Here is a 16,406-nt window from a genome sequence, read left to right as displayed (position 1 = left end):
TATATGGAACAGGACATTATGTTTCTATGGGCTATTGCCTTTACACATGACTTATGATAAGTTGGCAGGATGAACAAATATCACATGTATGAGTTTATTTTATTGTATAAGGTTTTTTATAAACCACCCCTGATTAGGACTGATCAGTCCTCAGTGGTTTTTTATATAGGGGGTATTATGACCCGCCCTGGGGTAAACCGCCAGGGCACTTGTTGTCTGTTTAAGAAAAATGACAAGCCAGATCTGAATAATTAATCATACCATTAAGCATAAGTGATGGATTTCCCAATGATGGATCAGCAGTGTTAATGCAAACAAAACATGCACGATGGTACGGCAGATCAATACTTCACTAGCCTATTACATGGCTCAGCAAGCCCAATGGATTAATTGTTTTTTAAAAATAGTTTCTGGTGGTGCAAATCAAGAACCACCTAGCGGATCAATTCTCCTGGCCTTGGCGGTTTGAAGCTTCCGGGTCATCCTTCGCCAGTTCTTCTTCTTCCTCCACCGTTTGGAAGTCAGGCGATGACCAATCGATACCAGTCAAGGCTTGAAATTAAGCATTGTCATCAATAAGCTCAGAAGTATCAATATCCGGGGCGAAAGTATGCTTACGGATTGGAGGGATAAGATCTGCAACTTTATAAGCCGACGTGGGCATCTTTTGATTTTCTGCGGTATAAGCCGCCGAGTATTTGGACAGATCAGTTTCTTCAGCAAGTAGACTCGCTAGAGGATGCACCACTTTTACACAGGAAGCAATTCTTTCTTATCAAAAGGAGACCCGCCCTCTTTGAAATTGGGGCAGCCAGTGGCTAGCTCGGCAGGTCTAATTCCGACTGCCACGCCTTAGCCCGGTTTAAAGTCGTAAGGGCACCGGCTCTAGCACCAGACCGCTTGTTTTCTTCAATCCGGACTGGTAAAACGGAGAGGATGCTTAACACGTTACTAAGAAGAGACGATGTTTGCTTGCTTGGGGAGATGGCAGCGATTGTGCGTTGAGCTCCGGTATACAATTGCTCTACCAAGGTATAAACCACCTTGAGCTTTATCAGTGTTTCTTTCCCAAGGTTGCTGCTTCTGGGGCCTGCATGGGAGATTATGATGGAGTTAATAGGTGGTTTATAACAAAAGAAATAAACCCCTTGAGATATAAAATGATCTTCCCAAAGATGGCATAGGTCATTTGATTGATGTGATGTTGTAAGCCGGTGAAATTGGTAGTGACCTCTTCTGATCAGGCTTCAGCTTTCTCAGCCCTTTTAATTAAGGCGGCCTTTTCTTCAGCCCGTGCAGGTTTCTCAGTGTTAAAATCAGTTTTCAACTTCTCATGTTCATCCAAGATAAATTTGAACTTGGAGTCAGCCTTCCGGGTCTCAGCTTCTTGTGCTTCAAGCCGGGATTTCAAGTCAGTCAGCTGAGTTTGAAATTGACTGGATGCCTCCTGAGAGAAGTCACAGCAAATATGAAGAGTTATGGCATAACATATATTTATAAGTCCCAAGACCTTTGCACGCAATAGCACTTGGCACTTGGGGGATAATGGGTGCAGAAAGTTTCTTTATAGAGTTTTATATATTTATAAGTCCCAAGTCCTTTGCAAGCAATAGCACTTGGCGCTTGGGGGCTAATGGATGCAAAGTTTGATTTATGAAGCAGTGACCCCGGTTCATTATTTATCCCAGTTTACTCGGTTAGCAAGGATGATTAACAGAGAGTTCTTATCAATTGATAAGTCCCGACTTAACTTAATAGTGTAAGCCGGCCCTTGGGGGCTACAGATCCAATTGATTTATATGAAGTGAAGAACCAGCTTAACTTAATAGTTTAAGCCGGCCCTTGGGGGCTACAGGATTTGACTCAAAACACAAAAGGATATCTAACAAATCTACAGTATATTCTATATTATCATATTCAGTAGACTTGGGGGCTAAAGGAATATATCTCATACGAGAGCAAGAATTAATACCTCATGTTTCTAATGCATGTGTTTGACCATGTTAATTTCCAGATGATGGCTGTTGTGTATTTGATTGAGATAGCCAGAGAAGATTTCACTAGTACACAAATGTGAGTAATTGGCCATGTCAAATTTGACTTTGCGCCTCTCAACTAGCTCTTCCTTGGCAGAATGTTTAGCCACAGCTACAGGGTTTCCCGATTCTTGAAAACCAGCGCCAGTGATCACAACTTCCTCAGTATCCGGCTTGAGAGGTTTAGTTGGGCTTGGCGGTTCAGGAACCTCCAGTTCAGCAACCACAGGATCAGCAGAGGTGCCACGATTTTCTGGTGGCAGGTCATTAGCAGGATTATCCGGTCTCTGAAATTGGTGCTTGTTTTTTCGACTCACGAGGTTTAGGATCTTCTGAAGGCTTGGTGGTTCTGGCCTTTTTGCTAGGCTTTGCCTTCCCACTACACGAAGACTCGGAAAGTCAGTATGAGTCTAAAGATGTTAAAAGAAACACAGGTTTAAGTTGGTACCCAGGGGCAGTATTAAAAGGAGGAAGCTGAGTCTGAGATGAGTCGCCAGATGAAGAGTGAGAGGTCCCCTGAAAATTGAAGTTGGAAGCATGTATGTTGGATGAATAATATCTATATTAAAGTAAACAAGTGTCGGAGTTTTTAAAAAATACCTCAATCCGGCGTTTGCATGGAGCTGGCGTGTTGGGTAAGCCGGAGGAAAGTTCTCCGCCTCCACTGTTCCGGGTTCTGCACCGATTCTCATGCTGTTGTTGCTTCAAAATAAAGATGGGATCCATGTGAGCTAAAGGGTTAGAAAACCTTACCTTCCGAATCACACGTCGGATTTTTTGTCTTGGCAAAGGCTTTGAGTCAGAGGAAATAATGGTTACCTCGTCATCAACCGCCTGGCTTCTCTATGCATCGTCCTGATAGTAATCAGTGTCAATAAGGTGGATGAAAAAGGAGCCAAGCGAATTAAGGTATACCTCCGACTCTTCAAATTCATCCACGTAAAACGTGCCATTAGTAGTGGATTTCTTTTTTTTCCCTTCATTGCTTTGGTCTTGGCTCTGGCCTTCTTGGCGGCTTTATCATCATATCTCTCATCCCAGAAAGCGTACCCAACCTGAGAAAGTTTATGATAAAAGTCAGAATTTCTAGGGTTTTTGAGCAGTAAGGTAACACGTATGTAAACTGGATAAGCATACCTCCGGTGTCGGGTTAAGGACGCAGAATGGATTCGGACCCACTCTACTGCAGCTTTCCAATGTCCCATTGAGAAGAGTCTTGGCCATATCATTGATAGCCTTATTAGTCAAATGCTTTGAATTGTAACGAAGCGGGTCTTTGGTATCACCAGTGTATGAGCACATTAAACCTGGCCAGCGACTTAAGGGTATGATTTTCCAAGCTACCCAACACCAAACTAAATCAATTCCAGTTAATATGTTTCCTAGTAATGCCCTAATCTTGGAAAATGTAGGCATAAGCTTGGCCAATTCAACCGTGGTAAGCCGGCCAGGAAAAGGATGCTTCGGGTTGAGCCGTGGTCACGAAAGCCGGGCAAAGGATTTTCATCAGCGGGAGAAGTATCCTTGCAATAAAACCAGGTTTGATTCCAATCTTTGGGATGGCCTGGAAGCGAAGCATAAGGGAAAATGGCATCTCTGCGGTGCTGAATTGAAATCCCTCCGAGTTCTTGGCTCGGGCCGTCACTAAACTCATTCTGGTGATTCAGATAGAAATACTCTCTGAAGAGGTTAACACTGGGTTCTTCTTGAAGGTATACTTCAGATAAGACATGGAAGTTGCAAATATTGGAAATGGAGTTGGACCTGATATCTTTAGGGTGAAGTTGCATGAACTGCAGAACGTCACGGAAGAATTTTGACCCGGGTGATGAAAAGCCCCGGTTCATGTGATCAGTGAAAATGATAACTTCGTCGGCTTGCGGCTGAGGTTTGACTTCATCCGGATTAGGAGCACGCCAATGAATGACGTCCTTGGCTGGTAAAAAACCAATCTTTACATAATCTTCGAGCATAGCTTCGGTAACAATGGATGGGACCCAATCACATGAGGTAATTGTCTTGGTCATGATCGGGTGCAAGGCCTACAATAGAGCAAATTAAGATGTTATTAAACCGGTGGATACATGGTGAGTTACATGTTGTTGTTTCAACCGCAATGCAAGGATAAAACTATGGAGAGTCAGTTCAAACAAAGCCCTCTTGGTTAAAGTTGGAAGATGGTCGGGTTATGGATTTAAGTTGGTAATGGCGGCTTACCCGGGGCCTAATTTAATATGGCGGATCACGGTTTATATCATAAGCCGCCATGGCATTTTTGGGGATTTAAATCTATCAATTGGAAATTATTGCTAAGGAGAAGACAAACAGATTTCGCAAGCTAGTGCTATAAATTTGGATCTATGAAAGTTCAGGAAAAGCAGTGAAAATAAAACCTAAGGAGGCGGCAGTGAAAAAAACCTGGGTACGTTGATGTAGTTCTTTACAAAGAGATGCTACTTTAATGGCAAAAATGGTGACAAAACCACTTCCGCACAAGGTCTATGGCCTATCTAGATTGAAAACTGTAAGAGCTGAAGAGGATAAGGAGGAACAGTAAGAACACTGACGAATAGCGCAAACCCTAAAAATAGATCTGAGATGAACAAGGGAGGTGAGCTTACAGGTGATGAGGATCGGCGGGGACGCACTGGACTTCTCCGGTCTTGTCAGGTTGATGCGGCGGCCTGAGTTGGTGCAGCGGCTGGAGGTTGCGACGGCAGAGTACGAGCGCCCGTGCGGCTGAGAGGAAGAGGAAGACGAAGAAGGAAGCAGGGGGAAAATGAGAGAGACCCCCGTCCCTATTTATAAGGGGGCGAGTACAAGGTATGCACGGGAATCGAGGAGGCCGAAATCATCGCATGGCTATAGGAACGCCTCGATTTTCAGGATGTTTATTAAGATAAGGATTAGTTAAGATGCTCTGGGCCCAGTGCGCAGTTAAGGCGAAATGACATTATGGCGGTTTAAGAGCATTCCAAGAGCTGACGTCACGGCAGGTTACAACAGGTGGTGCAGGCTTTCCAAATCAGGTGTTGAAGATTGATATGGACAAAGTTCAAATCAACCTGGGGCCTAATGTTGGGGATATAACTACTGGGTATAAACCGCCCAGGAGGGGCCAGGTCATACTACTGACGATATCCCATGAAGGGGCGGGTCATAAGAAGCCCACTGACGGCCCAAGACCCAGAGGCGACTTAGGGCCCAGAATGATGAACCGCCATGAGGATAAACTCATATTGTAAGGCAGGCTTAGTTAGTAACCGAGCCGGACATGTCGTCTATGAGCCGGCTGGGACTCTGTAAGCCGCCGGGCGTTAACCTGTGTATATAAAAGGATGACCCGGCGGCGAGTTAGGGCAGGAAAGAAAGAGATCGAGAACTAGTTTAAGCGTATTCGCTCCCTGGTAATCGAAGCCCAAGCAATAACCACCCTACACTGGATTAGGCTATTACCTCCACCGCGAGGGGCCAAACCAGTATAAAATCTCCGTGTCCCTTGTCCCGTTTAACCCCTTCAAGCTAACTACGTTGCGATGGCTCCACACCTAAGTCCTTACACTAGGACATCTGATGTGATAATTCCATGACAAGTTGGCTTGGTGAAGACAATGATTTGGTAGACCAGTTCCAACTGTTGTAACAGTTGTACGTCTGGTTGGAGCGACTGAGTATTTAAACTCGAGGACACACAGTCCCCACCGTATTCTCCTTGAGCTAAAGTCACACAGACCTCGCCCAACACTCGTGGTAAGTCTTCACAGGTGACTTCCAAACCTTCACAGACTTGGTCACTCGGCGATCCACAATTCCTCTTGGATGCTCAGACCATGACGCCTAACCGTGTGGAGGATACACCGTCCTCCTAGATAACAAGTGTCGGTTCCACACAGGAACAATCTCTTCAGTGATGCTCAATCACTTTGGGTTTGTAGGTGTTTGGGTTTGGGATTTGGGTTTTCCTCACTTGATGATTTTCGCTCAATGACAAGTGTCTGTTTCTCACAGAGCATCCAACCAACTAGTGGTTGTAGGGGGTTGCTATTTATAGCCTAGGGAGCATCCCAACATGATAAGACATAAATGCCCTTCAATGATATGAGCGTTAGGTGGAAGATATTTTTGGACAGCTGGCGCATAGCACAGCAACGGTCGGATATTTGAGGTTCAAATTCCTCAGGGCTATCATGTTCCTCACTATGTAGGCAATTCGCACTGGCGAATTCCTAACTCCTTAGTCAGAACAAATTCCTCAGAGACGAGAAGATCTTCATATCTGTCACTGAAGAAATTGACTGAACTGATATGAGATTTCCAATGGCTTCACTCGAAAGGATTGGGTAGGTGTAGGATTTTGAGATGAGCATCACTTGGAAATCAGTTTCCTTAGTATTACCTCGACCCCCTTTCACAGTACGGTGTTTCCTATGACTCAAGAAAGAGAAAATGAAACTACGAAAACAAAAGTCTTCACGCTTCATAATCCTCGCATGAATATCCAAGTCTTCAAGGTCACACCAATTTCTTCACTTTCAAAATCTTTATAAAATCAAAGTCTTCAGTTGAAGACATACATTATTAGGGGTCGACTTTCATCATAAATATCAAACTCCTCATCGACTTATAGAGCATGTGTACACTCACAAACATATTAGTCCCTTAACCTATAAGTCTACAATACACCAAAATCACTAAGGGGCACTAGATGCACTTACAATCTCCCCCTTTTTGGTGATTGATGACAAAGAGGTTAAGTTTTCAATGGGGATAAACATATCAATTGAAAGTGCTCGATATTCAAGAATTTGATTGCAAGATATAGAAGAACTCCCCCTGAAGATGTGCATATGTGAGGAATTTGCTTCCAACAAGCAATGCACATTGTAGAGTTATATCATGGAGATCTCCCCCTATATCTTGTAATTCATACATGCATTTAACATATCGAATGAAGAATTTTAAATGCATGATGAAATATCGTTACTGATGTAATTCAGCATGCGTGCATTAACATATATGAGGAAATAGCATGCAGAAAAATAGAGCAAAAGTATCAGGTCACCATCGGACTTAAGTTTACAACTCGATCCAACAAATACTTCAGAAGAGCAAGAGTTGTAACTTAGAAAAAAAACACCCATATATAGACCCGCTTGAAGACTAACTCAAATTTCTCCCCCTTTGTCATCAAATGAACAAAAGGGACGAAAAGTGAGGACTAATGCCCCTGAAGAATGTCTTCATGATGTCGATGGAGGAGCACCAGCGTTGTTGGGGTTGTCTGTTGTAGTAGGGCCTGCTGCAGTGTCATCCAAATCTTCAGCTTCATCTGTCTCGCACGATGAAGAATATGAGCTGACGACCAGCGGAGGAACTTTGACCTTCTTGAATTTCTTCGAAGGTGCCTGAGACCAGTCAAAGTCCTGTTGGAAGTACATCTTCTTGAGTTCATCATCTATGTAGACATGCGAAAGAATAGCCCAGGTGCGATCGAAGACTTGATGCAGATAATAGTCATTCTTCTTCACAGTATTTTGAGTGGTTGTCATCTTGTGAAGAATAGCACCAAACTGACGCTTGACCCACTTGTGATTTATATCAACCTTCTAATGAAGACTTAGAAGCAGCTCACGATCGGTTATCACACGCGGAGCTATTTCCTGAGGATTATGCTTTGAAGCATTTGCAGCAGTATCATGTGTGGTAGAGTCATCATTGGTGGAGTAGGATGCTACCTTTCAAAACTGTCCGTCCAAAGGACGAGTTCCTTCATTAATAATTGCAGCCTTGCCCTTCTCATCAGTTGAGGAAATAGTCCTTTTGAGGACTTCGATCGGGGGCAAATAGCTGAGATGATTTTGAAAATCAGCCTCATAGTGAATTGAAGTCCTTGACCTGATGAATTTCATGATCCAGGGAGCATAAGGCTTCAATTCAAACGGTGACAAAGCAGCATTGGCCAAAGTCCTCATGAAGAAATCATGATAGTTGATTGGAATACCATGCATGATGTTGAACAGCAGATTCTTCATAATGCCAACAACCTCTTCTTCTTCAGAGTTGTGGCCCTTGATCGGACTGAGGGTTTTGGACAAGATGCGATAGACAGTCCTTGGCACATACAGCAATTCCTTGACAAGGACATTTGTCCTTGGCACTTGGCCAGCCTTCAAAGGCTTCATTAGCACTTGCATCAGATGATTTGATAGTTCAGGTTCCTCATAAAGCTTCAGGGATCCTTCAGGGGCGGACTGACTGGGACGGCATGAAGCAATTCAGAGGCCGGAGCTTTGTGATGCGTATTGTCAGTCATCCAGTCCAAGACCCATGAATTCACATCGTCAACATTGCCTGTCAGATGCAGAGTGTCATAGAACTGAAGAATTATCTCTTCATTCCAATCGCAGATGTCGACGCAAAGTTGAGCAAACCTACATCATGAAGAACACTGAGGACTGGAGTAAAGCATGGAAGTGACTCCATATCCACATGAGGAGGGTGCTCATGGTCAAACACTTTTTCCTTGTCAAATAGCAGCGAGGAATAAAAGTTCATCTATGAAGCAATCCAGAAGCGCTTGCGGCGGACGAGCAGCGTCATAAGGATTGAAGTCAGAGAAGAAACGATGCTCAGTAAAGAAGTCATCAGCCTTGAACTTCTGCTTCTTGGAGTGAGGATTCTGTCGCTTGGGCTGAAGATTTATAGTTGAAGTCTTCATAGCCATTTTAAGTGCAGCCTTTGGAACAATAGGCTGGGAAATCTTTGGAGCAATTTCTTCTGCAGTCTTCTTCTCTGTTTCATCAGCACTAGTGGCTGGAATTTTTTTAAGGATGGAGTGAAGTGAAGCTTGATGTTCTTCAGAGCCCATATGAATTTCTTCTATCTGAACCAAGGACTAAGGAATTAGTTGCAGAGGAGTGAATAGTGGTGAATTGGGGTGATGACTTTCCCATAAGTCATCATTCATAATAGGAGTGGAACACCCAATGTCCACGTGTGCATCATCTTCATCAACTTCCTCAATGCATGCCTCTTCAGTTGTGAACTGAGACATGGGCGATGATACCAATGGAGTCGAAATGGCACGGCCAGCTTCAATTTCCTCATCCAACTGCTCTATCGAAGCAGCAAAAGGATCATCCTCATCTGAGTCATTAGGAATTTCATAATCCTCACTAGAGGGAACAATCTCCTTTGATGGCATGCTTGAACCAGGGACAGCATCTATTGGATTTTCAAAAGAGCTTGTCAAAGTCTTCATTTTCTTTGGTACTGAAGACTCTAAGGCGGCCGATGCTTTCATTTTCTTAGTTGCTTGCTCTGCAACCTTGGTTTTCTTCGCTTCTGATGCAGAAGGAAGGATAGGTCTTGGGGTTGGTGCAGGAGGAGCAGTGAAATTTGGTGCAGTTTCTTCAGGCACAACTGATGCAGTTGTCCTGACTTGTTCAGATTCTTCAAGCACATCGACAGATGCTTTAGCTGGCCTGTCTTGTTCTTTAGGCGCAACACTAGTGGTTGCCCTAGCAGTTTCTTCAATAGCTGGAATGTCATCATCAGCCCTGGCATTATTAGTTTCTTCAGCAGCCTGATTTTCATTAGCGGTGCTGGCATGTTCTTCAGTGGGCTGAGCGGATGCTTCACCCTGAGGAACTTCTTGTTGCGCTTCAACAACAACATTGGGTTTGAGGCCTTTAGCTAGCTTGACGAATCTGACTTTGGCTCCTAGCCAATCAGCTTTGTAGGCGTCAAATTCGTCAGTGACAGCTTTGATTTCTGACTGTATAGTCACAAGTTCTTCAGTTGTCATTTTCAGCACATTCTTCTTCAAATAAAGCTCCTTTCTATACTGAGCTTTCTTCACTGATCTGGCCTTATCAAACTTCCATTTTTCTTCAGCAATGAAAGAAGTCAACACGTGACTTTGGCCTGGTGTGAGGTTCAGATCAGGAAGGGGTGTGTTGGGATCTTTATGCCAAAGATCGATGTAGTCGAGGATCTTCTTTGGATCCAGCAAGAGCGGCACAGCACTGCCTTTGCCACTAGTGGTCTGGCATTGTCGGTCTCTGATGATTTGAGCGAGTTCTTCATCATCATCTTCGTCTTCAGATGATGGAACTTCAAAGGCGGCCTGCTTCTTGTGAGGACTTGGCCTCGTGCCGCGTCCAACAGTGACCTTTTTCTTCAGCAGCTGCGGTTGTGCTGAGGAACTTGCTGAAGCTCCTGAAGCAATTGAGAAGCCTGTGGTCCGTTGGCACATGGCAAGATCCACTAGTGCTGAGGACTTTGAAGGTGCAGCTGAGGGTTTTGCTTGAGCAGAAGACCCTGAGGGTTTCGATGAGCTGGGCCGTGAGGGCATTGAGGAGCTAGGTCGTGAGGGCATTGCACAGGAAGATGGCTTCACTACAGATTTCTTTTTCATAGCCTTCTTAGGCTGAGTAGCAGATGCTTCAGCAGCAGCAGCAGGAGAATCTTTGTTGAATTTATTTGCTGCCTCCTTTGCTACTTTAGCCAATTTCCTTTGGCGCTTGGCACATTCTTTAGGAAATTCCTCACCTCTTCTGGTGCTTGAGGGATCGGCTTCTTGGCTTGGTGCCAGTGGAGGTCTTGGGCATGGAGGATTTACTGCGAATTTCTTCATGTATTTGGGAGTTACATAGCGGTAATCCCTCCATTCTCGTGCCCATCTTCGTTCAATCCGTTGAATGTGCACTTTGCGCTGATTTTTATTCTCCTTGCCATGAGTGGCCTCATCGGGACTGCAGTAATCTGCATAGATATCTTCAGGGATTTCGAACGTTGTGTTTGTATCAGGCCTCTTGCCTCCCTTCTGAGGACACTTTTCCTCTGCCATTTTCTTCGCTGGAGGATTCTGAACAATAGATGTCTCTGAGGAAGTGTGCAGTTTTTTCTTCGAGGAACGCTGCAAATGATTCATGTTGATGAAAACCTAGTGATTCAGCAGTAGACATGTGTACCTGTGAACAGAGTATATGTGCGAAGAATTTGAAGACGTCATATGCATTCTCAGAATTTGTTTTTAACAGGAATCAAGTTTGAGGAATTTGACCAGGGAGTCTTGAAGAATTTCATTAAGAGTTCTTGTCTTAGGTTCCAGAGTTGTATAGATTGGAAATCCACACAATTGACGAATCTTGAAGAAAAGTACATCTTAGAGAGATAGATCAAGAACAGATGCAATTGTGGTGTTTCAGAATGTGAAGATTGAAGAATAAACACATTTTGAAGATTTTGTGTAAATCATCAAAATCAACAAGGGTAGTAAAAGCAAGTTTTATTTACCCTTGACGAAGAACGCGATGAACAGAGAGATGAACTGGAGAAGCTCGTCCGTTCAGATCTTCCACGCCCTAACTTGGTAGAGGAAGATAGCTACGGCAGCGGCGGAGGTGAAGATTTCTGCGGCCGGCGCGAGTACGACGGCGACGAGGTCTAGGCAGCTAGGTCGAGCGGAGTAAATGAACTGAGGTGCAAGGGGAGGGGTATTTATAAGGAAGTGAAAAACTGTTCATCCGAAGAATTTGGAAGAACATGCCCCTGACCCTTGCCATCCTAGTGACATGTGTCACACACGTATAGAGAGGTGGAGATCATGTGAGATTGTGGGTGAGTTGTTTTAATCCAGTCGTGGGATGCAGAAGGATTTGAGCGGCAAAAGCCGGAAAAAATTAGATATGAAAATTTTAACGTTTCATTCGCAAATTCTTCGGCTGTCAAGGACACAATGAAGATTTTGAACGGGTTTCAAATAGAACGCACATGAAGAATTTGTGAACAGACTGGGTTGAGTTTAGCATAGAGGGGGAACGGGGCCGATCACATTCACTTAGATGAAAAAGCAACTTGAAGAATTAGCTATAAGTGAATGCTGTAGAGGAAATGAAAAACTCAAATATATATATATATATATATATATATATATATATATATATATATATATATATATATTGGCACTATTCTGATCCCAGGATCAGAATAGTTATTTGGATCGCGATTGCCCCTATAAGGGCGTTACATGAACTTCCTGAGAAAAAAACGATGGAAAAACTCCTCCACGCCCTCCTGCCCCACCCACCTCCCCCGACCGATCCCCACCACTAGGCCCCGCTCGATCTGCCACCCCTAACCGGCGCCTCCCGCACCCCGCCACCCCCACGCCGCCAGCACCCCGCCCCAACCGGCGCCGACGGCCCCGCGCCACCCGCACCCCGTCCCAACAGGCGCCAACGGCCCCGCACCACCCGCGCCCCGCCCCAACCGGCGCCGCCGGCCTCGCGCCGCCCGCACCTCCCCCAACCGAGCCTATCACCGACGGCTGCCTCGCACCCCCAACGCTGGAGGACACCACGCGCCTCCGTCGGCCCTGCCACTACCTCATCCTCCTCCCGGTGATACTCCTCCATCGCCAGCGCGCTCAGATTCGGTGACGCCACCGACCACCGGAGCTAGCTGACGCCCCCGCCCCAGCCCCGTTCACGCCCCGGTCACCTCTGCCGCTGCCGCCACCCTCCCTGCATCGTGCCTCCGCCGCCGCCTCCCTCCCTGCATCGCGCATCCTTCTCCTCTGGCGCTTCCCCAACGAGGATCTGGATCGGGGTCATCCAGATGCTCGCCATTGACGCGGCCTTCTCGCTCCGCCCCACCCGTTCCACCTCCCTCTTCTGCCCCTGGCCATGCCCGCGCCGGCAGCCCAACCATCCATCTTGAGCAAAAGAAGTTCAAGACTCGCGTGCGAGCAGTCCATCCAGGTGTTCGTTGTGGGTCTCCCACAGCACCCTCGACGACCTGCCCAAGGCCGAAGCGGTGACCTGCCTGAGTCCTACAATGTGACCTTCATGCCCGTGTCTTCTCCGCCGCCCCCTCATCTTCCACTGCATGTGGTGGACACCATGGCGAGCTAACCGGATCCTTGCACAAAGCTGTTGGAGTTCAAAAGAAATAAGGATACAAGTTCAAGGACCGTGGTGAAGTTTGAAATTTGTGTGAGCTTTCTATTCATCTTCAACCCAGATGCCTTCTTGCCACATTTGACAGAAGATCCCATTTTTTTGAACATGTAGCATTTTTTTCTTGGGAGGTTGTCAGGTTTCATTAACATGAATCTTCTGTCACATGTGTTTACCACAGTTACCTTGGGATTGCTCAGCTCCTTCTGTCGGTTCGCAAAAACACATTTCTTGCTTCTTCCAAATTGTTGCAAGAAGTTGTTATTTTGTATTGCTACCCAGGAAAAGCATTTTCTCTGAATGCAGCAGCAGGCTGCACCACCCAACGGTGGAGTCGAACAAAGCAACAGTAGATCGTGAACGAACCCGTGGAGGTGGAGAGGTTGTTTTTTGGTCGATTGATTTTCATCTGAGAGCACTAGTGTTGCTTGCTAGCTAGCTTCCCAATGGAGCTTCAATATTGTAGAGAACTCGAGTCCGATAAAAGAAGTATGATACTTGTAGGCAAACTATTGTTCATCAAAAATGTGTTTGTATTTATGACTAAAAAGAGTGATGGTTTTGAAGTTACTATGTGTGAGTTTCTTGATCACACGGTTATAACAAAACCACTCACAAAAACTAGAAATATTCATTTTGAAAAAGATACCGTAAGCAAATTATGCCTTGTTGTAAAAAAAGATGTGATGCAAACGGGATATGTGTGTGTGTGTGCGGGCGCGTGTATTGGGTGCAAATGCTCCCCAAATGCACAAAAGAGTGTATCGAAGCTCTAGTACATCCATGCACAATTATATATATATATTCCTAGGCCATTTCACCGAAAAGTAAAAAATGCATAAAATGTCGCGACAAAATTCTGTAAGAAGTTCAAATTTAAAAACCGAAGCAGGTCAACATTCAAAAAATAATTTTTTAATATCTAAAAGACAAATTTGGAAGTTCAAAAAATTTGAGCAACAAGCTAAAAAAATATTTATAACGCATTTTCCCCATTTGTAAAAAATTGGAGAAAGTCAAATTAAAAAGAGGAGCATTTCAAAAGATTGTATAAAAACTGATTTTTCCCATTCTATAAAAACTAGAAGTTCCAATTAAAATAACGACGCGGTATCATTGTTTATGTAAAAAAAGCATTTTCCCCGTTACTAACCAATAAAACTAAGAAGTTAAAATTTAAAAATGGTGAAGTTCGATGTCTATAAAAAATCAGATTTTTCATATTGTTAAAAAATAAAACCAAGAAGTTCAAAATTTAATAACAAAGAAGTTCAGAAAACTCGATTTTTCTCGTTACTAAAGAATAAAACTAAGAAGTTCAAATTACAATAACAAAGAAGTTCAAAGGTTATAAAACCTCATATTCTCGTTCTAAAGAATGACTAATAAGTTCAAATTAAAATAAGGGAACAACAAAAAAGTTATAAAAATGATTTTCCCCATTTTTAAAAAAATTAGGAAGTTCAATTAAAATAAAATAAAATAAAATCAGGAAGTCCATATTAAAAAGATGGAGAAGTTCGATGATTATAGAAAACTCAGATTTTCCTCGTTATTAAAGAATGAAAACAAGAAGTTCAAAAATAAAAAACAAGAAGTTCAACTTTTAAAAAATATAACGCTTCAAAATTTCATAAAAAAGAATTAAGAAATAAAACCAGGAAGGCCATATTAAAAAGATGGAGAAGTTCGATGATTGTAGAAAACTCGGATTTTCCTCGTTATTAAAGAATGGAAACAAGAAGTTCAGAAATAAAATAACAAGAAATTCAAATATTAAAAATAGAGCGCTTCAAAATTCATAAAAAAGATTAAGAAAAATCAGATGAAAAATTCATTAAAAAACTCAAATATTTTCACGTAACCGAGAGAGGTTCAAGTTGATAACCGCCAGAAGTTCATGTACTACACGGTGTGCATTTTGTATTTAAAAAGAATAAAAAAGCAAGGACTAAAAGTTTTGTTGTTACAAGTTCAAGTACTTCGTCGGAGAAAGTTAAAAAAAATAATGTGAGAGAGATTTGTACAAAAGAAATATCATTTGTGTAACACTCACGATGGATGAGATAATGACAAACAAAAATACGTCACAGAAGTTCAACTGAAAATAGCAGGAAGTTCAACTACTAGAGTGCATGAATTTTAGATGAAAAACTTTTAAAGTCATCGCGAGTATGAAAAAAGATCAACACGGGAAAGTTGCATCTTTATAGCAGCTTTCGAACGGTATGTCATTTGCTCAATTCCGGTGAGTGGATGGAGAACTACGAGCAGTGGATGGAGAGCTACGAGCAAAAAAATCACGTGAAAAACAGAGTGAAGTTCAGGTTCTTCACGCGGTGCATTTTCGAAGAATCTGTTTCGCGATAGAGGCAGAACGAATGATCCCGCCGTTTTCGGAATTACTTGAAAACGGCTAGGAATCAGAGAAAACCATCAGCATGAAAAAGTTTCGCATTTTCCGTAGCTTTTCAACGGTATATTACTTGCCCAATTCTGAAAAAAGTTCGTAGAAATTAAGGTGAAAATACGTTTTTCGCCATTTTCAAAATTGACTTAAAACCGTAAAGAATTGGGAGAAACAATACATACCAAAAAGTTTCGCATTTGTTCAAGCTTTCCAACGCCATATAATTTGCTGCATTCGGACGCACGGTTAAAAAATTAGCTCGAAAATACGAACTTGGTAGGACTTGGACCATTTTCTAAATTACTCTTAAACCATTCAAAATTAGAAAAAAACTTTCACGATGAAAAAGTAGCGCATTTTCATAAGATTTCCAATGCCATATCATATGCCTCCATTGGATTAGCCGTTTAGAAATGACATCGAAAAAACGAACTCAGCTGTTCGGTTTACGAAATTTTATGTTTTTTCAAATTACTCTTTAACCATAGGGAGTTAGAAAAAACTTTTAACATGTGGAAGGAGCGGTTTTGCAGAAGCTTTCCAACGCCATATTATATGCCTCATTCCGATAAACGGTTTAGAAATGCAATCGAAAATATGATTCACGTTTTTTGTGCGAAGAAAAAACGGTTTTCAAAACTGCTCTTAACCGCTTATATTTTGCCAAAAATTGAAGTTGGGTCATGATATTGGTGTCCATAGCTTTCCAACGGTATATCGCAAGCCCCGTTTGGGAAATGTTGGTGGAAGTTCAACCAAGTTCACGGGGAAGTTCAACGTACTACTAGCGGGGCAGGTCAGATTGTGATTAGAATAATATTCTGATCCCGTGATCAGAATAGTGTTTATATATAGCAAAATATAAGCGTCGTCACTGAGCCAAACCGATATAGCAAAATAAAAAACGCCCCCACGTCGTCAACCCACGATCCCCTACCTTTTCCACCAGGGTACCGCCGCCGACGGCCTATCCCGTGCCGCCACCAACTTCTCCCA

The sequence above is a fragment of the Triticum aestivum genome, chromosome 1B, assembly GCF_018294505.1.
Source record: "Triticum aestivum cultivar Chinese Spring chromosome 1B, IWGSC CS RefSeq v2.1, whole genome shotgun sequence".
Classification (NCBI taxonomy): Eukaryota; Viridiplantae; Streptophyta; class Magnoliopsida; order Poales; family Poaceae; genus Triticum; species Triticum aestivum.
Note: the sequence above shows the minus strand (reverse complement) of the source record.